Here is a 24,547-nt window from a genome sequence, read left to right as displayed (position 1 = left end):
CTACAATCTCACTGCAGGCAGGCCGTACGGGACTTTGAACATCGTCCCCGGGATTTAAATGCCGCTGTCAGAATTGACAGCGGCATTTAAAGGGTTTATAGCCGCGATCAGCCATGCGGCCGATTGTAGCTATTGCCCGCGGGTGTCAGCTGTAATAAACAGGGGGCAAAATTATTATTAAGTCACTGAGGGGCGACAATTACTAGTTGGGGCTACCAGAATAATGGCGTTAAAAACATACACCATGATAAGCCACGCTCACAACCACCAAAATCACACCCTCTTTTATCTTTGCCACTCACGCTCATACTACCCACTACTGCAGCAAAACAACTTACCTGCTACAACTCACCTTTCATGTCTTAGTCAGCAACACCTTGTGCAGCACAATGTGCCTTCTGCTTCTCACCCAGCATGGGGACTTGGTGCTCTGGGTTGAAGACCTCGGACACACACATCCACACAGGCCACGACAGAGACAGACAGCGTAAGCTATAATGTAAAAATCAGTCACGACAAGGTCTTCTATTCTATTAAGGAGGCCTTCAGAAAGAACTATCCAGGTGGAAGACACTGTAGCGCTGCCGATGACCCGCTTCCTCCCAACAGCTACATAACAGTATCGCTGCGGCATCGAACCTGCTACATTACAGCACTGGCATAATGAACATTTCTCTTCATAACTTCATTGGGGCCATAACTGGGGGCACTATTATTATTGGAGCCCCTACCCGGGGCACTATTACTATTGAGGCCACTACTAAGGTAACTATTACTATTGAGGCCTCAACTGGGGGCACCATTACTACTGGGGCACTATTACTACTGGGGACTCACCTGGGGGCACAATTATTACTGGGGGCATTATTACTATTGGGGCCATTACCGTTTTTATGTGTTAGTTATTAAAGTGTTTGTTCAGCAATCACAACTCCTGCTCCATATGTATGTCAGATTGACATCGGTCCTTTTCATGGGCAAAGATTGCAACTGGGGAAATTGTGTGGTTTTTGGCACACAGAAAACAGGGGCAGGAGGAGGCTGATGTTGTGGTAGGTGAAAAATAGAGGGAGAGAGGAGGCACCGACCGTCATAACACCATTCATGTGAGTGGACACTGTGTAATGCTTAATTTTACCTGTAGGGGTGCTGCAGATAAACTGAACACTAAGGATACTTTTACACAAAAACAATTACATTCACCTGAGCGAAAAAACAAATGATGTCCCAGTTTGCTGGGCAGTCAGTTTAGACACAAAGATAAATGGTTTATTTTGCACTGCCGGGTTTCCGCACTGATTAAGTTGATCGCTAAGGAAAGTTTCCGATCTGCCGACTATCAAGGGAACCTTTTACCAAGTAGAGGTTGTCCAAACCGTAGACCTCCTGTAAGAAACATTTATGTATCATATGAAGTTCTTGCATCCAAGTTCTTTTCTTCTCTTGTGGAGTGCGCCAAGCAGTTTATCGCCTCTTATCCTCCGCAGACTTCTGCTTTGTTTACTTTGTTAATTAGATCCAAATTGATTTCAAACAAAGCCAACCACACTGTGGCTCTGCGGCACTTCACCGCCCGGTGCACGGAGCCCAGCCGTTTACACAAAACAAGTGGATAATAAGAACATAGTAGACGACTAAACTCTCCACACTGCGCCTCACCAACATGACAATCAACAAAGCCACAAACTGCCTTTCTTCCTGCGTGTTTCAGCATATGTGCAGAATATTAACAAAGGCCTTGAAAGTCAATGACAACGTAAAGTACCCACTGTGGGTCGTATCCACAGACGTAGCATGTCATTTCCCAATGATATGCGCAATATACAATGTAGAAGAACATAGAACAACAGCATAGAACAACTCCATGCCATGCAGTGTGCCCCCTTCTGGAAGATGCTGTACCTTTAGTTCTGCTTTTCGGGAGACTCCTCCTCCAGGAATATCACAAGGAAGGAGAAATTCTATCTTTGTACAGCAGCATAGAATCATAGAATGGTGGAGTTGGAACGGACCTCCAGGGTCATCTGGTCTAATCCCCTGCTCAATGCAGGATTCACTAAATCATTCAGCCTTTGAAGGAGAACTCTCCGCCTCCTGTGGTAACCTGTTCCACTCATTGATCCCCTCACTGTCTAATATCTAATCTGTGTCTCCTCCCTTTCAGTTCCATCCCATTGCTTTTAGTTAGAGATGAGCGAGTATACTCGCTATAGGCAATTGCTCGAGCGAGCATTGCCTTTAGCGAGTACCTGCCCACTCGAGACTGAAGGTTCAGGTGCCGGCGGCGGGCAGGGAGCTGCGGGGGAGAGTGGGGAGGAATGGAGGGCAATTGCCTTTAGCGAGTATACCTGCTCATCTCTACTTCTAGTCTTTCCTTGTTCAGATGAGAACAGGGCTAATCCCTATGCACTGTGACAGCCCTTTAGATATTTGTAGACAGCTATTAAGTCTCCTCTCAGCCTTCTCTTCTGCAAGCTAAACATTCCCAGATCCTTTAACCGTTCTTCATAGGACATGATTTGCAGACCGCTCACCATCTTGGTAACTCTTCTCTGAACTTGCTCCAGTTTGTCTATGTCTTTTATAAAGTGGGGTGCCCAGAAATGGACCCAGTATTTCAGATGAGGTCTGACTAAGGAAGAGTACAGGGGGATAATGACCTCACGTGATCAGGACTCTATGCTTCTCTTAATACATCCCAGAATTGTGTTTGCCTTTTTGGCTGCTGCATCACATTGTTGACTCATGTTCAGTTAACGATCTATTAGTATACCCAAGTCTTTTTCCCATGTGCTGCTGCTTAGCCCAATTACTCCCATTATATATGTGCTTTTTTCATTTTTCTTGCCCAGATATAGGACTTTCCCCCTGTTAAATTTCCATTCTGCTAGTCGCTGCCCACTGTTCAAGCTTTTCTAAGTCTTTTTGAACACTCTCTCTCTCTCTTTTTTGTTCAATTTCCTCCTCCAGATCATTTAAAAAGAACGGTTGACCAACACTGGGCCTAGGACAGAGCCTTGTGGTCCCCCACTTGATACATTCTTCCACTTGGATGTGCAGCCATTTATGACCACTCTTTGAGTATGATCACTCAGCCAGTTGTGAATCCACCTAACAGTTGCCTTGCCAATCCCAGATTTGGTCATTTTTTCCAATAAGTATGGTATGAGATATTTTGTCAAATGCTTTACTAAAGCCAAGACAAACTATATCCACCGCATTTTCCTGATCAACCCAGTCGGTGATTCTGTCATAGAAGAAAATTAGATTTGTGTGGCATGACTTGTTTGTTACAAACCCATGCTGGCTCTGGTTAATTACTCCATTCTCATCCAAGTACTTGCATACATGCTGTTTAATAATTTGTTCAAATATCTTTCCCGATCTAGAAATCAAGCTCACAGGCCTGTAGTTTCCTGGATCCACCTTTTTCCCTTTTTTTAAGATAGGGAAAACATTTGCCCTTTTCCAATCTTCTGGGACTTCTCCTGTTCTCCAAGAATGTTCAAAGATTATGGCGAGTGGTTCCTTTAGTATCCTAGGATGTAACTCATCTGGACCTTGAGACTTGAATTAATTTAGGTTAGCTAAGTGTTCCCTCACCATCTCTCTGCTTACAGATAGTCTGCAATCTTTTATTCCCCCCATAGCACAGGGAAGATCAGTTGATGTTACATCTACTTTCTGAGAGAAAACAGATACAAAATAAGAATTTAAAAGCCTTCTTAACATCACTCTTAACTAGAGATGAGCGAACGTGTCCGTTACGGACACATCCGCACCCGGACACCCGCTTTGCCGAACACTGCAGTGTTCGCGCGTAAGTGTCCGGGTGCCGCCGGGGGGCGGGGAGATGCGCGGCGGCGCGGGCGGCAGTAGCGGGGAACAGGGGGGAGCCCTCTCTCTCTCCCTCTCCCCCCCACTCCCCGCCGCACCCCCCCGCGCTGCCACGGCGGCCCCCGAACTTTTTCGCCCGAACACTGAAGTGTTCGCAAGGTTCGGTGTTCGGGCGAAAAAGGGGCGGGGCCGAACGTGTTCGCTCATCTCTACTCTTAACCAATTCACCATTTTGATCTTGTAAACATCCAATAGCATCTTTGCCTTTTTTATTTTTGCTACGGACCGCATTACACTCTTCTGTAGATATTCTCCCCTCTTTCTATTTGATAAATATATTTTTCTTCATTTTTAACATATGTGCAAGTTCTGTGTTCATCCATCCTGGTCTCTTTAAATACTTCCCATTCTTCCTTATTTTAGGGATTGTGAACGATTGTGCTTTGAGAATCTCATTTTGCAATATTTCCCAACCTTTTTGGACATTTCTGTTCTTAAGAACATCCAGCCATTGGATTCTTCCTCTCCTCTTTCTGAGTTCATTAAAATCTGCCTTTCTCAAATCCAACCTTGAGGTCTGAGTTTTCTCAGGTCTTCCTCCCCTTGTTATCCAACATCCAACGATATCATGATCACTGCCTCCTAAGGTCCTGGCCACCCTTACTTCCTCGACCATTCCCTCCCTGTTGGTAAGAATTAGGTCCAAGATAGCAGATCCCCTTGTTTTCTCTTCTACCCTCTGGAGGATGAAGTTGTCAGCAAGAGCTGATAAGAATTTGTTGGATCCATTACTTTTACCTGAGAGAGATTCCCAACAAATGTCTGGATTGGTAAAATCTCCCATGATCACTATGTTGGGCTTTTTTGAGAGCTTGGCCATCTGATGTAGAAAGAGTTCATCAATACCTTCTGCTGGTCCAGGCGGCCTATAGTAAATGCCTACAATGGTGTCCTTTTTGTTGTTCTCTCCTTGTATTCTTACTCATACAGTTTCTACAGAACTCCCAGCTCTGAGCTTGAATCTCTGTGGAGATGAATGTTCTCCTAACATACAACACAGCAACTCCTCCCCTTTTATTAGGTCTGTTTCTTATAAATACATTGTATCCTACAAGCCTTGTATTCCAATCATGTGTATCATCCCACCAAGTTTCCATGATGCCTGTGACATCATATTTCTCTTCCTGTCTTAGGAGCACTAATTCTCCTTGTTTGTTTCCCATGCTCTGTGCATTTGTGTAGAAACATGATAGTTTGTGATTTGTGTCTCTTGTTCCTCTACTTTCCTTCAGAATTTTTTGTCTTTGTTCTTTCTTTCCACTTCTAATAGCAATGTAGTGGCTCAGTACATTCCTTCCTGGCCCCCTTCATACTGTCATACATGTCATGTCTTTTGTTGATGCTCTGTGCAGAAGTGCACTTAACCCATCACTTAACCCAGTGTGTGATGGGTTAAGTGTTTGCAAAAGCCTGGGGATTGCCTGTAAATGTATCAATTTATGTCCTGTCACGTGGTATGAGTGAGGCTGTAAATGTGAGTGTGGGAGAGCGGGAAAGAGTTCAGTCCATTGCTTCTGGGTTCCTGAGAGTGCCAGCCACATGATGGTACCTTCAACCCTCATGTCATGAAGAATAGAGGAAAAAGAGAGGTTCCCTGAGAGTGAATGTTCCGGAGATGAGAGAGGAGTGAGCCCTAATTGAAGAGAGAGAGAGAGCATGAGCAAGAAGCAGGTGCCACTTCCAAGGCCTAGTGCAGAGGTACTCTTTATTCATTTTTCCTATGCGGCTGTCCGGATCTAGTGGATCATCGCGTAGAGTACACCCATTTATTTGTCACATCCAGCCATCCAGAAGTCTGGGATAACTGGGTGGAGGTACTCTCAAATCTTTCTAATACCTGCACTGCAAATCATTGTTATTTGTGCCTTGTATGCAATAAGTTGTTCCAGTAAAATTTTTGCCAGGCCCTGACTGTTCCCAGGGATCTGAGGTACGTTACTTCTGTCTGTGGCTCCATTTATTCTCCACAGAGGGTCATACCGGTGGGTAGCGGAATGGTGACGTCACCTGTGAAATCCGTAATCCCTGATCTACAGTTTATTGGGCTTCCCTATCCTAGGGGTGTCCGGAAGAGGCCCAGCACTGCCTTGGCCGAGGCTACATCCGTCCCTTCGAGGACGTGGTAAGTGCCACCATGACAAGCCAGCATCTTTCCCTCCCAGCTCCTCAACATACACTCTGTGTCTTGGGTCACCCTACGGGACGCTGAAGCAGGGTTCTCAAATATATTAATTAGCTGTATATTGTTGCCTTTCACTTCTCTTCCCATATTGTTCTAAAGCTCTCCTAATGAGTGAAGCAAGGCACCTACCAAATATATACTTACCTGTTTCTGTAAGAAGCAGCCCGTTTTCGGCAAGCAGTCCATTATATAGGTAATTCACTCATGAAGGATGCGGCAGCAGGAAATAAGATATCTAAACCAGAGTCTAACTATATTTGTGAGACATCATCTGATATACCCTATTTTTACCATATTCCAAAAATCCACAAGGATCTATATAACCCCCCAGGTGGACGGATAGTAGCAGGAATGTGCTCTATTGCCAATCGACTATCGGAATATGTTGACTTACAATTGCAAAAATATGTAAAAGGACTTCCTTCTTCTGTAAGGGATTCTAGCCATCTATTGGATATTATTAAAGGAATAACTTGGGATTAGAGATGAGCGAGCACCAAAATGCTCGGGTGCTCGTTACTCGAGTCGAACTTCCCGCGATGCTCGAGGGTTCGTTTCGAGTAACGAACCCCATTAAAGTCAATGGGCGACCCGAGCATTTTTGTATATCGCCGATGCTCGCTAAGGTTTTCATTTGTGAAAATCTGGGAAATTCACAAAAGTGATGGGAACGACACAGAAACGGATAGGGCAGGTGAGGGGCTACATGTTGGGCTGCATCTCAAGTTCACAGGTCCCACTATTAAGCCACAATAGCGGCAAGAGCGCCCCCAGCACTGTCAGCATAAAGATCGTTCTCCTCTGCCACAGCTGTAACAGCAGTGGCAGAGAAGAACGATGTTAGCCCATTGAATTCAATGGAGCTGGCAATACAGTATAGTGGAGTCTCAGGATGACGTAGTAGCATCCTGATGGAATGCATCGAGGATAGGGGAGGGGGCTCTGCATTCCAGATAGTCATGATGACGCAGGTATACCATCCAATGAACATCCAGTACTGAGTGACGTAATGGGGCCAACGAGGTCACATGATAAACCCGGAAGGAGTTACCAGAGTGACAGATCACACAAGCCTAGATGAGATGTCAGTGTTTATTTTATTATATAAAGTGGTGTTGTACTGTGATTATGTGCTTGATAAAGTCACAATCAGGCGACGAAACGCATTGCACAAGATTAAAGAACCTTTTACCTATTAAGGAAGATTTCTAAAGTCTGTCCTTGCGAGCGTGGGCCGCCTTTTCTTCTTGGCTAATTGCTAGCATCGTGGGTCCAGCATATCAGTTGGACACAGAAGCCCAGCAGCTCTCCCAAGTCCTATCAGGATTTAAGGGTCAACTGGAATACCTCTGCAGTATTTGTTATAGGCGAACCAGGACATGGAGGTGCTAGTGGAGCTCCCTTCCAGGGGCCCCACTAGACACCGCGTAAGTCCTGTTTCATACATCTACATTTATATTATTGCCTTAGTGGACTAGTGGAGCGCTGTCCCAACGTATCTGTATCTCTTCTTTGTTGGTAGAGTCATTTCTTGCTGCACCTCTTTCTCCTCTGTTCTTAGTGGGTAGAGTCATTTCTTGCTGTACCTCTTTCTCCTCTGCTCTGCTCTTTGTGGGTAGAGTCATTTCTTGCTGTACCTCTTTCTCCCCTCCTCTTTGTGGGTAGAGTCATTTCTTGCTGGACCTCTTTCTCCTCTGCTCTTTGTGGGTAGAGTCATTTCTTGCTGTACCTCTTTCTCCTCTCCTCTTTGTGGGTAGAGTCATTTCTTGCTGTGCCTCTTTCTCCTCTGGTCTTTGTGGGTAGAGTCATTTCTTGCTGTACCTCTTTCTCCTCTGCTTTGTTCTTTGTGGGTAGAGTCATTTCTTGCTGCACCTCTTTCTCCTCTGCTCTCTGTGGGTAGAGTCATTTCTTGCTGTACCTCTTTCTCCTCTGCTCTCTGTGGGTAGAGTCATTTCTTGCTGTGCCTCTTTCTCCTCTGGTCTTTGTTGGTAGAGTCATTTCTTGCTGCACCTCTTTCTCCTCTGCTCTCTGTGGGTAGAGTCATTTCTTGCTGTACCTCTTTCTCCTCTGCTCTCTGTGGGTAGAGTCATTTCTTGCTGTGCCTCTTTCTCCTCTGGTCTTTGTGGGTAGAGTCATTTCTTGCTGTGCCTCTTTCTCCTCTGGTCTTTGTTGGTAGAGTCATTTCTTGCTGTACCTCTTTCTCCTCTGCTCTATGTGGGTAGAGTCATTTCTTGCTGTGCCTCTTTCCCCTCTGATCTTTGTGGGTAGAGTCATTTCTGGCTGTACCTCTTTCTCCTCTCCTCTGTTCTTTGTGGATAGAGTCATTTCTTGCTGTACCTCTTTCTCCTCTCCTCTGCTCTTTGTGGGTAGAGTCATTTCTTGCTGTACCTCTTTCTCCTCTCCTCTTTGTGGATAGAGTCATTTCTTGCTGTACCTCTTTCTCCTCTGCTCTATGTGGGTAGAGTCATTTCTTGCTGTGCCTCTTTCTCCTCTGCTCTTTGTGGGTAGAGTCATTTCTGGCTGTACCTCTTTCTCCTCTCCTCTGCTCTTTGTGGGTAGAGTCATTTCTTGCTGTACCTCTTTCTCCTCTCCTCTTTGTGGATAGAGTCATTTCTTGCTGTACCTCTTTCTCCTCTGCTCTATGTGGGTAGAGTCATTTCTTGCTGTGCCTCTTTCTCCTCTGCTCTTTGTGGGTAGAGTCATTTCTGGCTGTACCTCTTTCTCCTCCGCTCTTTGTGGGTAGAGTCATTTCTTGCTGTACCTCTTTCTCCTCTGCTCTTTGTGGGTAGAGTCATTTCTTGCTGCACCTCTTTCTCCTCTGCTCTTTGTGGTTACAGTCATTTCTTGCTGTACCTCTTTCTCCTCTGTTCTTTGTGGGTAGAGTCATTTCTTGCTGTACCTCTTTCTCCTCTGCTGTTTGTGGGTAGAGTCGTTTCTTGCTGTACCTCTTTCTCCTCTCCTCTTTGTGGGTAGAGTCATTTCTTGCTGCACCTCTTTCTCCTCTCCTCTTTGTGGGTAGAGTCATTTCTTGCTGCACCTCTTTCTCCTCTGCTCTGTTTTTTGTTCATGAACCATTCAGGGTCTCATATAGTGCAGGAATGGAAGTCCGCCCCATGACCCCGGAGTGCGGCATAAAATCACATAACAAGCTTTCCGTGGATCAGTTTCAGTGTGAATCCACATTAGTTCAGAAAATCTAGTGATCGGAGTGACTTCCATTGAGGCTGGGTCATCGTCGCTAGACTATCCGGGGTCTCACCGTTAAACTGGGGTGGGGGGGTGTTCTCATGTAACAGTGTGAAGAGTATACAGAGAATGGCGCCATGAAGGAAAACATCCAGCGAAAGGGGATCCTGTGGTCCAAAACAACTCCTCACTGAAAGGGGTCGGAGGAGGATGTCAGGAATCGTTCTGACCAACAGGCTGCACAGTCAGCTGAATACAACGCTGGAGCTCCAACTAACGTGTCCGAACGCACAACTCGCCGTTCCTCCGCACGGATGGTATAACAGCAGACGACCAGTTCCAGCGCCATTGTGTCTAAGAGGAACAGAAAGACGCCAGCGGGCAAAAGACCGCAAAACTTGTATCACTGAGCAGCGGGAAAACATCTCCTGGTGTTAGTGAAACGGATGTGACTCCATGTTCTATCCTATGTGTAGCCATTCTGTAGCCTGCAGCATCTTCTCTGTCTCTTCTCACTGTATTCACTTGTCCTCTTCTGAAGGATTTATGGATATTAAATGGTTCTTTAATAAGTCTTGGGTGAATCACTAAGGCTTTTGCTCCAGAAGATAGTTATATGGCCTTTAGACTGATATGTTTACATATGATCAGAAACATTCTATGTAAACATCTTATTATTGTTTACATTTACTATTGCAGGAAGTTAACCCTGTATGGTCGGCTCTGCGCCTGCGGGCGTCTGGTTGGCGTTTTAGGTGTTAAATCCTTTATCTGGTAAATTTATGTATTGTTTATGCTCTTTGACCAATGGTAACCAATGAATGTGAATTATTATAATTGAACGTGTCCCCCTATAAAGGGCCGCTTGTCACTCAATAAACAGATTACTTTGGGTCACACCCCATGCTGTGTGATTTGATGTTAGTCTCCTGAGCTCAGCTTTCCTCTAAACAATTTAATTTGGACCCCAAATCGCATATTGTATAGCAAACATTGGTTTGCACTAACACTGGTCAGATGGGTCCAGATTTCTGTTGCTGATGGGAGGTCAGAATTTGGCACAAGCAGCATGAATCGCTGACCCCTTCCTGCCAGCCGGTCAGAACATGTCAGCACCGCTGTCTAATCTGTAGGGACTACAAGAAGCTTTCTGTCCGCAGGGGCCGTTATTCCTGCAGGACGATTTTATCACCAAGTGCCATCTACACCGCGACAAACTGCTGCGGATCTGAAGGCCAAAGGAGTCCAACGCTGCTAGGTGTAATTCAGTGTCTCTATAATACCCTCCTTCGGTATCCACAGAACGCTGCCATTCAGTGCCCAAATAAACAGAAGCAACAGTAATCTCACTTCAGGATAAGAACTGATGGACTTGTGATTTTTAGCCCTACTTACCTCCCAACATTGGCATGTGGCATCTTAGCTCTGCCCAGGTAGACCCCCCAAAGCTTGCCAATACCGGCTCCCTTGGAGGTCTCTGGCCTGTGGGCAGATATGTGGCTGGATGACACCCACTGGGCACTATAACAAGGACTGTTGGGGGTCGTCATCTCTTCACCAGGTAAGTAGACATTATTTTCCATGGAATTACTCTTTAACCCCTTAGTGACGAGGCCCAATTTGGATCTAAGGCCACGATGATTGTTGGGGGGCATTTTCATCTCCACTTTTCAAAAGCCATAACTTTGCATGTTCTCGATGACACGGCTGGAGGACGCTTGTTTCTGCAGCGAGCTGGAGGGGTTTTTGGCACCATTTTTGCGTGCATATAACGTATTATAAAACTTTTATTACATTTTTGTGTGAAACAGGAGAGAAAACACAAATTCTGCCAATGTGTTTTCTTACAGTCTTAGGCCGGGCTCATGCTGGGTTAACAGCGACCCGGCGTACTGCCACGTATGGCGGCAAAATTGTACTGCGCATGGCAGCGTATCTCACCCACACTGTCAGGCACCCCTGTGTTTCTTTTGTTTATTGCACATGGGTGCCCGTATGTTCATGCCTATAGAGAACAATGGGCAGTATTGTGCGTATATACGCGGCAAAATAGAACATGCTGCGTTCTTTTTTGAGCTGGCATACTGTGCAATTCCGACGCGCTAATGTGAGTGGATCTGAGTAAGGCAATGTAATTGAATGCCTACAAGTTACCACGGGCGTACGGCGCATGGATAATACGTGGCAATCATACACCTGGGTGAGCCCTGCATTAATCATGCAGCATAAATAAAATGATACATTTTTTCTGTGGATCGGTACAATTATAATAACAAAATTATATATTTTTCTAGTCTTTTCCACTTTTTCACAAAAAAATACCTTTTTTTAAAAAAAAAAAATATATATATTGTTTTCCTGCATCCCTGTATTCAAAGTCCCAGAAGTATTTTATTTTTCCGTGGACGGAGCTCTGTGGGGCTGCTTTCTGTGTGACAAGCTGTAGTCTTTACCATTAGGGTATATATTTCTTGAATCACTTTTATAGCATTTTTTTAGGAGGCAAAATGAACCAAAAAAGCATTTTGTCTCCAGTAATAAATATATATATATAGATAGCGATTGGTGTGCAGGATAAAAGGTGTCTTCAGCTTATTGTACGGGTCTTTATATGCAACCATACTAAACATGTGGATTTTTGAATTTATTTAGGTAAAGCGCACAAAGAAGGGGTTTCAGCTATATTTGTACTTTTCTTTTGTTATTTTAGTTGTCCCTGTGGGGACTTGAACCTGTGATGCTCTGCTCACTCTGATAATACACTGCAATATATTATCACTTATCATAGTGATCAGAGGCCACGGCAGACCCGGATGTCATTGATTGGTGTTCATTTGCCACAGGAACTCATTGGCTGACGTCACTCAGGGAGCGCGCTCCCTCTGTGAATCTTTTACATGTCATGATCCACATCGATCCCCGCTATTGCAGCAGGAGGCCGGCTGTCGGTCACACCCAGTTCCGCTGAGGATAGCGGGGGCTCAGCTTCAGAGCATGTGCCATCTATAGTACATAATCGGACGCCCAGTTGCAGGAACCCCTTCCCAGCCCGGACATACATTTACGCCCTGGGGCGGGAAGGGGTTAACCGACAGGCAGGATGTGTGATGGCAGCATGGCACACATTTATATTCCTGCCATGTCTGCTCGGGCTCAGCCCCAGCCTGGCAGGACTGGCGGTATAAGCATTCAGAGCATGAATCGTGCTGCTAGGAATTCTCACTACGGCGCGGCGCGAACATTTTGCTCTATTCTGTTTCATTAGGATGCCGGGTTCTGCCATCTGCTCGCTGGCTGTTTCCTCTGGATAATAATGTGTTTCCTGAGAAGCCGCACCTGCTAGACCTGCTTAGTGGGATCTTAAGTCTAATCACAATTTTAAGCACCTTATACATGGGGTCTCGATTCATTTGGTCACCGTCACAGTTCATTGTAATGATTGAGTGCTGCCCGCAGTACATAATGTCTGGGCATTATAGCGACTGCCATCAGGCTGGGTCATACTGGCCCACCTGGGGATGGTCGAACGCTTTAATTTGTACGGTCATAAAGGGTCCCATGAGGGGCAGCCGCAGATGAGCCATTTATCACTGCCAGTCAAGTGCATTGTGTGCTGCTGGGCTTAGCTACAGGGGTCTGGCACAGCATGGGCACCAGGTGCTGGATGCCAGGGGGTCCCAACTAGAGTATTTGAATGCAGGACTAGGAAAGCAAACAGAATTGTTGCCTTGCGGGAATGAAAGCTTTACTACTACACTCTTTATAAAAACCACACTGCAGCCCCAGAAGTTGTGGTTTGCTGCAGACCCCGTCCTGCGGTTCCATCTCTGGCAGATATGATGAGAGTTGTGTTGTGATTAGATGAACGGTCTTGTCACCGGAGGCCCTAAAAGTGGTTCCCCCTTGGTCTATAAGAGGCTCTCGGAGGCTCTTTGTCTGCAGTGACCTCTTCTTCTGCTTGTAGATCTTGTTGGCCAGTAGACGCCTCTACGACGCAGAGAAGAGATTTCACCCCGTTACCAGAAGGGGGCGCATTATTGGGATGGGAGAAGCTAGATGGTCGTATCGATAAATTGTCCCCCACCGGGCCGCTCTGACCAGACTGTTAGGAGGTGTTGGGACCAGCAGATGCGGGCACACAAGGTGACCGGGCTCAGGGCGCCCCCTACAGGCCACCAGTAGGGAGGAGCGTCTGACCAGACTGTTAGGGGGTGTTGGGACCGAGGGCACACACACAAGGTGACCGGGCTCAGGATGCCCCCTACAGACCACCTGCAGAGAGAAGCGTCTGACCAGACTGTTAGGAGGTGTTGGGACCAGTGGATGGGGGCACACAAGGTGACCGGGCTCAGGACCCCCCTACAGACCACCAGTAGAGAGGAGCGTCTGACCAGACTGTTAGGAGGTGTTGGGACCAGTGGATGTGAGGGCACACAAGGTGACCGGGCTCAGGACCCCCCTACAGACCACCAGTAGAGAGGAGCGTCTGACCAGACTGTTAGGAGGTGTTGGGACCAGTGGATGGGGCACACAAGGTGACCGGGCTCAGGACGCCCCCTACAGACCAGCAGTAGAGAGCAGGTTGAAAAAGTGACAAGCAGGTATTTCATAGCATCGCTTGCGGTGTTCATCTTGCCTGCAGTCTTTATATTTTATTAATCCATTGTTTTTTGTGTTATTTTGTATTAAAAATCAATAAATAAACAAAATAGTATTGGATATGAAGACGAGCTGGCAGTCAGCCAGGGACCGATTTCAGAGGGAACATGGCTCCTAAGGTCGGAGTGGCTCCGCTGCCCGCACCAAGCATCCCTAGTGCTAGTCGCACATCCTCAGTTTTCTACAGAGGATGCCCCCATAAGTATATAGCTTTAATGGTGGTTCTGTGTTATGTTTGGCCTTTGTACACTGTGCTTTGTGTGATAAACACTATGTATCATAATGTGTCCTAGGCAAATGCGCCATTTTGGCAATAGATTTTTTTACATCACTGCAACGTCCTGCTGGTTTGCTGGGCTTTTTGCTGCTCTAACTGGCTCCGGCTACTAAAACTAGCCTCGCCCATTCTGGACCTTTATATGTCCCATACAGTCCCACAGAAATATGCTGTAGATGTCCTGCAACATTTTTAAAATTCCAGAGAGACTTTATGTCCTCCCTGGATAATAAACATTGTTGAACTAATCGTCAGGACCTCTATCTGCCACCTGTGGAGAACGGAGCTGGAATGCATCCAACGCCGTAAGGACCGCTGTAAAAATAGTTTTTTTTTTCCCTTCCAACCATTAGGTTATTGCAGGGGTCCCCAACTCCAGTCCTCAGGGACCACCAACAGGTCAGGTTTTCAGGATATCCTATGGTAAGAACACCTGTGGCAATGTCTGAGGACCGACAATAATGACATCACCGGTGTGATACTAAGGAGATCCTGCAAACATGACCTGTTGGGGGTCCCTGAGGACTGGAGTTGGGGAACACTGGGTTATTGGATAACTTTCCCGACAAGGAGGATGAAGGGGAGTCCTCACAGGCTGACTGGGCATCTCCTCGGCACATACTAAGGGAGGTACCGCAGGTCCTTAAAGATCTGGGCAGCCTTAAATCTTGGCTGACATTACATAAACTGCAGCCACCACACAGCAGGGTCGAGGGCCAAATCCGATTCCTGGTTTTCTGGATTGCTGATTGGGCCGATCTATGCTGCTGCAGTCTGGCCCAGGACCGCCTTGTCACCTTACAAGATGGATGAGTACTTTGTAGCCCTGGATTGCTTGAGGCACAACCAAAACAGGTGGCACTCTGTGCCTACAGCGCACTTGCTTGCACCTCCCCAACCCCATTACCCCAGATATAGGCCCTATGAAACTGTCTATGGGTCTCAGGCTTCTTCACAGCCCACCCATGGCCAGTTTCATATCCACCAGCCATATTATGTCCAGCACCCTCGGTCCCCCTCCTATCCGTTCCTTCTTGATGGAAAGTCACCCCCAACCTGGCTGTAGCGGGATTGTCAGAGGACCACAGTCTGAGGCCTTTCACCTCCATTCCATGGTGGAGAGCTATTTCAAAGATTAGTTTAATTTTTTGGACTTTTTGCTCCATTAGCGGTGTCTGCTATGCGTTTTATTTTCCTACATTACATTAATATCCTTTTGAATTTTGTGAGGTATAAACATATTTCTGTTGCCCGAGGTGCGTTGTAGAACTTTACTCATCTGCTGTGGTAAACAGGTGCATGTGTACATAGTACGGTGGCCCATTATGTGCCAGTGGATGTATTGTGACAACATAGGCGCACAAGCACATGTGATTATTTGGCATACTTCTACACATAGGCTAAGTCCCTAAAGGGACACACTACATTACAAAAAAATTAAGAGTTAGAGGTTTGCCAATTTTTTTTCAGCTCGCAACCCATGTCAAGGGTCCTCATTGTCTTGTAAGTCCCTGTCTAAACACGTGCCAATAAGTATCTAGCTACAAACAAAAAGAGAAGCCCAGTTGGCTTAAAAAAATGATGCTGTTTGGAGAGATCAGTTCATCTACTTCCTCGCACATAGTCCATCTGCCATGGAACTGTTCGCCAAGGTCTCAGAAAGTAGACCATGAAGATGTCCCTAACTCGGGGAGCAATGTGGAGACATCCACACCTTCCGCTGGGAGAGTTGTTGGTTACGCCTCTTCTGCATTTGAACCAGCATTGTTGTCCCGACAATAACTAATCAGCAGGCTCTAATTACCACACACGTGTTGTCAGGTTTCAGCTGAAGTGTGCTGTGGAAAACTCTCCACTTGTTGGTGAGAATCCCAATGGCACACTCCATGAAGCGCCTGGCACGAGTGAGACGGTAATTAAAGACCCGCCTCCTGGTGGCTATGTACCTGCAGGCAAAGGGGCGCAGGACAGAAGTTGTCAGTGCAAATCCCTCATCCGCTACAAGAAGAAATGGGGCAGGTGGCCCTAATGAGCCAGGAAGGACTTGTGGTTCTGGCAGGGACTGCTGTTTGGCAACCGATTTGGAAGCCCTGAAAATGTGAGCATTCACCGCACTTCCAAAGACCCCAATATCCACAAGCAGAAACCGATGATTACTATCAGCAACCACCAACAGCACTACCAAGAAGGATTGCTTGTTATTGAAATACTGGGACCCTGAGTGGGCAGCTTTCTAACATGGATGTGTTTGCTGTCCGGCACCCTAATGCACTTCAGAAACTGCACAATATCCAGAAATCCCTCAGCTAAGTCGAACCAAGACAAGAGGGCGGAGCCATCACCAAAGGTACCAGACACTGCCAAAAGACATCACTGGTCTCCTAGATCCCAGACATAGTAGAGCAGTCCAAAATAAAGTCATACTGCAGCGAAGCAAAGAAATTCCTAGCGGCCAAGAACCTGCGGGAGAAGGGGGAGGGGACAGATATTATGAGCAAAGGACACTTCATAGGGGTTTTCTCACACGTCACAATATAACATAATTCTTTGGAACGCAAACAACAAAACAAGGATACAAGTGGCCATCTGCACAGTATTGGTTCTCTGCAGCAGAAAATCCAGGTTTGCCGAACAAAATAATGAATGAAAAACACAGAACAGCCCGTGTACTTACGGCAGGGTGTTACCTACTTACCTCTGGGTCACCGGGAGTCTTTCCTCAGCTGAGATACACGATGCATGTAAGTATTGCTGTCTTCAATTCCGGATCGCACCTCCTCCAGAAGTTTATCGAACTTCTGGGCTGACAGACAACAGAAGTCATTCGGATGGCGCCTCAAGTCTTTGTAAAGAGTGTAGAATTGTCCCTTACGCTCATGCTGTGACCCCGGAGGATGAACCTAGAACCTCCTCCTCTACCTACTACTTGTACCTCTCCTGATTGTAGGCACCTCCTCCACCATCTCACGTGACTGCCCAAATCTGCAAGACAGCAACCAAGACAAAAGAACATCCTCTTCGGAAGAAGTCATGTCCCCAAGCTCAGAAACTAACTCACAGACCCAGAAACTACAAGAAGCACTGCAGAATAGCGCAGCGCCACACGTGTAACCTATTTATAATTGCTTGCAGTGGGCAGCATCAGCAATAATGTAGTGGCCCAGTACATTCCTGCTTTCCTGGCCCGCTCCATAATGTCATACATGTAATGTCTTATGTAGGTGCGCTGTGCAAACCTATCTTGTCATTCTGTTATGTGTATTGCACAGCTGCAGCAAGTGAGAGGTTAAGTGTCTGCAAAGTGTGAGCTGACTGTCCGCGAATGTAACAATTTATGTCCTGTCACATGGTATGAGTGAAGGTATAAATACGAGTGCTTGAGAGCAGGAAAGGAGTTCCATCTTAAGTACCACAAAGGAGAAAACGGAGAGGCACATGAGGGCACCTTCAGCCCTCATATGTTGAAGATTGAAAAGGAGGAGAGATTTCCCAGAGTACTTGTTTCTGTGATGAGTTTGAAGTGAGCCCCGAAGCGTGAGAGTGAGCAACTAGTAAGTAAGACTGTCTCAAGGCCCAGTGCAGAGGTACTCTTCTTTTCTCAATTGTTCACACCCAAGCGTTCTGAAGTTTAGGACTGCTGGGTGGAAGCATGCATCTACAATTGTCACACACACAGGCATCCTACAGCCTGGGATCGCTGTGTGGAGGTAATCATCTTCAAGTCTGTCTGTATATATACATAGCACTACCTGCACTTACTGTCTATTTTTGCCTGAATTGTTGGAGTTGTTACCCAGAAAGGTTATTCCAGGCCTTTACCATTCCCAGGACATGAGGTACTCGATTGCTGTCTGTGGCTCATTTATTCTCCACTGATGCTCAAGCCAGTGGATACCGGAACAGTGACGTCTCCTGTGACAACTGCAATCCCTGCTCCACCATCTATTGGGCATCCCTATCCTGGAGGTGCCCAGAAGAGGCCCAGTGCTGCCCTGGCCTTGGCTGCGTGCGCCCCTCCGGGAGGGAACGTGGTAAGTGCCGCCGTGACAAGCCAGCATCTTACCCTCCCAGCTCCTCAGTGTATTCCATGTGTCCGGGGTCACCCTACGGGATGCTGCAGTGACAAGTCCCGATCTTATGTGCGTGGTTTTTTTGCGCACAATAGTGCAGGGTTTGAATGGGTAAAAAGACGTCAAACCTGAGACGATCCGTGCACAAAGTACAAGTATTGATGAAAGTCTAGCTGCAATAGCAGGAGCAGGCAGGCACGTCTTCTCCTTCCCATACGTTCTTAGGGTCCTCTTACACAGAGCAATTGTTCGCACAGCCAGTTTATACACGCAGATTAATCATTTCATTCTTTTGTTCACAGAATCGTTCAGTCATTATACTAGTGAATGTGACCAACTGAATGATCGCCATTTACCCCTAACGAGCCAGCGATGATTGTTATGCCTGCATAAAACGAACAACGATTGACAAGTGAACAAATCATTGTTGACAATCCACTGGTTTTGCCGTGTTTACACTGAATTATCGTTCACATTTGCACAATTCAATTATATTTTTGAAGGTAATCATTCTGTGTAAACGGGCCCTTACTTCTCTCCAAGCCCCGCCCCAGAGGTCCCAGACAAAGCCCAAGGGATTGAACGCACCCCTACTGGGACCTCCCACGCCCAGAGTCTTAAAGGCATAAAGTACAGTAACATTGTGAATATGGATACACTTATAACACAACCATAAAGGCACCCCTAAAGGATCAGACCGGCTCTCTGGTGGGCCAAGTCCTGGCACAATAATGCACAATTGCAATCCAGTGCTTGCTCCAGACTGCATAACTCAACGGACCTCTGAAGCCAATGCAAGACCAATTAGAGTAGTGAAGAGTTGATGAGATGTGGACAAAATGTTTTTATTGTTCTTGCCCTCATGTCTCCAACAGGCCCCGTCCTCCAAGTGAGGCTATTGCAATAAGATTTTAGGACAGCGCTTTTATTTGTCTAGTAGCTCTGTCTAAGGCCTTAGTCACATGGACATTTTTTCCCTCGATTTGCGGATCGCATGACGGATGCGCATCCGCAAATCTCGTGACCGGGGCCAAAAAAAATCGCCCGAAAAAACTGCTCCTAGCCGCATTTCATTAGAAACGGGCCGGAGCTGTCCAGCACATTGAATTCAATGGCGCCGGCAATACAGCCGGCTCCACTGAAAGCAATGGGCTGCGGGCGATCTCACGATGAATTTTCGGGAAGGGCTTAAAAATATAAGCCCTTCCCTGAAATTCATCCAGAAATGTGTAAAAACAAAAATATATATATATACTCACCTGGTCCCGGCAGACGGAGTTCAACCGCGGCCGGCCGGCAGTTCTCCTGAACTGCTGTGAGTAGTATTCAGCAGCCGGGGAGTTAAAATTCCCGCCTGCTGAATGAGCTTCCTCTGATTGGTCACAGCCTCACCAATCAGAGGCAGCTCTCACTTAACCATTCATGAATTCATGAATGGGTGAGTGAGTGCTGCCTCTGATTGGCTCAGCGCAGGGACCAATCAGGGGCAGCTCTCAGCTGTCGTTCCACGACAGTGAATGTACAGTAGTGGTAAGATGAGATAATAATACAAAATATATCTGGTCCCACAGATGTTTAGTAGATTGCACATTTCACCTTTAGGGCCCCACAGCTTGTCTGTCTGGCGTTGAGGCCTCCAGTACTCTTCAAATCATTGAGAGTTACTAGCAAGGTGGTTCTGCAAAGGTTTATTCCTTGGTGGTAATTGGACCAGAGTGGAAAATGAGTAACTAGAGCAAGTAACACCTGGGATTTACAATTACACCAAGTTTCGGCTTCTGGTAAAGCTCGCTCCCCACACCCTGCAGGACTGGTGAACCTGACGCTCCCTTCCTCACTATCTGATCAGAGTGAGTTAATGGTTATACTGCTATACAAATATACGTAGGAAGCGGCCACTTAAGAGACTGTTTATCTGAATGTGACCAGCAATGCACCCGTTGGGCAAAGAGAACTGTGGTTGGCAATCTTTATTTCAAGAGAAAGGGACTTTTGCTCATTTCAACAAAGTGCTGAGCTGCAATGGAGAAGGTCCCCAATTGTTATGTAACAGAGACAAACCAGATGACAGCAGATGCCAGGGCATGGGGAGTTCTGATCCCTCAGCTCACCCAAAGGTGCGAGCAAGAACGACTACCAGAGACCTGTGATCCACCTGGATTAACTTGTCCCAGCGGCTATGTCCATACGGAGCCAGTGCAGGAGTATCCCCTCCAGGAACATTCATCAATGGTCCCCAAACATGCACCCAGCATTCCTGTGCCCGGCCTATCCCAGCCCTTCCTGGGTTATTTTATGTATTTTACCCCATTGGGAGGTGCCCAAGCTATATAGTTCCTAGTGTCCCAGTGGAGATGTTTATGTACTTTGCTACCTTCCTCATTTTGACCCTTTGTCTGAATATCCAGCTTTCCTGAGCTCTTGCCTCTCCTGACCTAAGCCAGTTCACAGAATGTGTCTTGCCTGAACATTGCCTGCTTGATCCCCTGCATGTTAGCTGTATTGCACAACCTCTGCCAATCCTGACCTCAGCTTATTTTATGAGTCCCTCCTAGTCTAATGCCTTGTTACCCCGCTCTGATATCTTTGACCCACCCAGCTGTTACTGTACTAAGACTCCTCCTAAGGTAACGACCAGGAAGTGCCCTACAATGCAATCCAAAATTTCTCTTAAAAAAGAGCGTTAAAGTATGAAAATTGGGGACCTTTTGGAGCTGCCCTCAGGAGTAAAGGCCCATTTACACCAGTCGATGATCTCTAAAAAATCGCTAATCGGCGATCGTTTTAGAGATAATCGGTGCATGTAAATGTGCGCCCATCGTGCGCTTTTCGTGCACTGCTAGCTGATCGTTAAATTCAGTCCAACCTAAAAATCGTCCTTCACTCTTATCAGAAGTTCTCCATGGGGAGTGCTGATACTGTGTTTCCCTGAAAATAGGTCCTACCCCGATAGTAAGACCTATCGGGTTTTCGGGGGAGGCTTGAAATATAAGGCCTCCCCAGAAAATAGGACCTATCTCGGGTGCCCCACAAACAAAAAAATATTCAGATGGCCTGTGGCGTCAGCGATGGTATCGGCGGCGGCGGCGGCTCTGTCAGCAGCAGCGGCGGGGGCTCTGTCAGCGGTGGTGGCTCTGTCAGTAGCGGCGGCTTTGTCAGCGGCAGCGGTGTCCGGCATCCTCCTCCGTCTCAAAGCTGCCTTCTGCTGGCGACGGGGCTTTGAATGACCCGCCTCCAGCAAAGAAAGCGCTGTGATTGGCTTATCGAGCGCCGGCATCATTCACAGCCGGCGCCCGATGAGCTAATCACAGCCATTCAGTGAATGACATCACTGAACGGCTGTGATTGGCTCATCGAGCGCCGGCTGTGATTGGCTGCCAGGGCTCGATCAGCCAATCACAGCCCTCGCTTTGCTGGAGGCGGGGTATTCAAAGTCCCGACACCAGCAGAAGGCATCTGTGAGTCGAGGAGTATGCCGTGTCGCCGGCAAATACCATTGGGAGGCATCGGGACGCCGTGGACCAGGTAAGTAAAAGGCCCCCCTTCCCCCAAAAATAAGACACTGTGCCCTTTTTGCATACCTAATTGGTACTTAAAGGGGTTGTCTCGCGGCAAACATCAAAATTTTACATTACCCCATTCCCCCTGTCAACCCCCTGGCATAAAATAGCAATTTAAAGCGGTTTTTAAGCCGCTTGCTACTCACTGATCCGATGAAATAAGGACTTTAAAAAATCTTCTCCCAAAGATGGCCGCCGGTCCTTTCCCAGGGATGCACTGCGGTTTTCTCCCATGGTGCACCGCGGGTCTTCTCCCATGGTGCACCATGGGCTCTGTGCGTTCCATTGCCGTTTCCAGCCTCCTGATTGGCTGGAATCGGCACACGTGACGGGGCGGAGCTACGCGGTGATGCGTAGAAGGGGGCAGAGCCAGAACGCCGCTCGTGCCGGACCGAACAGAAGCCAGAAGACCCTTCTGCGCAAGCGCGTCTAAAGACGCCAGAAGACATCAGAATTAGACAGATCCATGGAGACGAGGACGCCAGCAACGGAGCAGGTAAGTGAATAACTTCTGTATGGCTCATAATTAATGCACAATGTACATTACAAAGTGCATTAATATGGCCATACAGAAGTGTATAACCCCACTTGCTGCTGCGAGACAACCCCTTTAAGTAGCTGAGTAGTTTACTTAATAGTTTATGCAAAATGATCACTCAGAGCTGTCACACACACTATCGTTTGAGCGATCATCTGCTGGTGTAAATGGGCCTTAACCCTAAGACAAATTAGTCAGTGACACGGCGGGTCTATGCCCGCTACGTAACAGGCAGGCAAGTTCAGGGGGAGAAGTGGAATGGGAGCTCAGAGGAATAGTTGACAACATTAGATCATAAGGAGCACCAAGTGAGGTGACAAAAGAATCGTCAATAAAAGGCCTGGTCAAAATTGGGAAACCAGAAGATGAGAGGAAACGTAGACGGACAGAAAGATAGTTACATAAAAGAAGTAACATCGCTGCCATCATATTGGTGCAGGAGCCCAATTTATATAGTTGACCTAGACTTGGGGTAACGACATGGTTTTACTCATCGCTCTTGGTTCTATACACTTGTGTCCTAATTGATTGTTGAAAACTGTATCTATTTCCTTAAGTTTTACACACAGTCCAACTTTATTCTGTATTATGAACATTTATTCATTGTGTGCAGCGATCCTAAAAACCATTGTTATGCCTTCAGATCAGTTACTCCTCCGCACAACATCCTTCGCTCTTGTCAAAACTTCTTCTTGTGCTCTTGAATTGAGTGACCCTGTTAGAGTTGTCAGACTGTGATTCCCACCAGTACAACCTTTCAGTCTGGATTTATATGAAGTGCTCATCAGTCTTGTCACATGTAATAGGTTGAACACAATGACAAGCAGTGTTTGGCTTCATTTAGAAACAGCAAAAATGATGACCAATGGAAGGCACAGGTCCCAGGAGGAGCTGCTAGAAATACACTGAGTTCCAGACCAGAATATACCGTACTGCAGAAAAAGTGCTTTCCAGACAAAAGAAAATATTTAGACTGTCTGAAACTTTGTGGATGTCTTAGAAATTGTATGTAACTGCTTTTTCTATGAATGTAGCTATAAGGGATGCAGAGATGGAGCCTGGTGTTTGAGGGGGACCTAAAGACCTATCTACCACATAAGAGGACATCAATATTATAAATGGCATATAGTGAGTGAAGGGATCTATTTAATAAAATGGAAAAAAATGGTTTGGTACTGTGTTAGCCAGTAGAGACAATGTGATTGTTCTCAGTGAGGGAAACCAAGTCCTCTTGTAGATATGAGACCTTTAAATGGCCAACAATAGTACATGATGTCAATGCGAGTTTTTGCACCTCACAGGGTCATTCATCAAGGCAATAAGGAAATGGATCTGAAGAGGCATGTGCAATGGCCAAGATAAAGCTCGCCAAAGTGAGGGAGGCCGCAAGGTTTGCAGAAGGATTGTCACTGGTGGCTCTATGGTCTCACCCGACAATGATGCCAAAAGTGCTGTGCCCGGGGGTTGTGCAGTGACCCAGGGAATGCACCGTGGTACGCCTACAGGAAGGCCTGTTTTGTCACGTGTGACGCCAGTACTCCAGCTGGACCCTCGGAATGGAATACTGAAGAAATAACTGAGACGAGTCCAGTAGCTTGTAGTAGTAATCTGGGAGTACGCAGATTTACTAAAATGAATTTTTGTAACAGGAGAAAATCCAATCTCCACAGCGGTACTTTGGACTGATACAAGCAGATGCAGCAGTAAGCAGCGGTCTGAACACGATGACGAATACAGGAATATTGACTGAATTAAGAACGGACTTCAACGCTCCCTCCTTTCTATTACTTTGAAATGATTTGAAAGACAATTTTCCCACTAGTTGCTTTAACCCCTTAGTGACGGAGCTTTTTTCCATTTTCGTTTTTTTCTCCTCCCTTTTAAAGCATCGTAACTCCTTTATTTATCCATCACTGTCGCTGTATGAGGGCTTATTCTGCGGGACGAGTTGTATTTTTATAGTACCATATAATGTGCTGACAAACTTTTAAACAATTCTAAGTGGAGAGAAATGGAAAAAAACTAAATTCCACCATCTTTCGATGCGTCCTGTTTCTATAGTGCACAAACTGCAACAGAAATGACCTGCTAACTTTATTCTATGGGTCGGTACGATTACTACGATACCAAACATATATAGTTTTTTTTTGCTGCAGTACTTGTATTTTTTTTCAAAGA

Source organism: Eleutherodactylus coqui, chromosome 9 (assembly GCF_035609145.1).
Source record: "Eleutherodactylus coqui strain aEleCoq1 chromosome 9, aEleCoq1.hap1, whole genome shotgun sequence".
In the NCBI taxonomy this organism is placed as follows: domain Eukaryota; kingdom Metazoa; phylum Chordata; class Amphibia; order Anura; family Eleutherodactylidae; genus Eleutherodactylus; species Eleutherodactylus coqui.
This window is presented reverse-complemented; position numbering follows the sequence as displayed.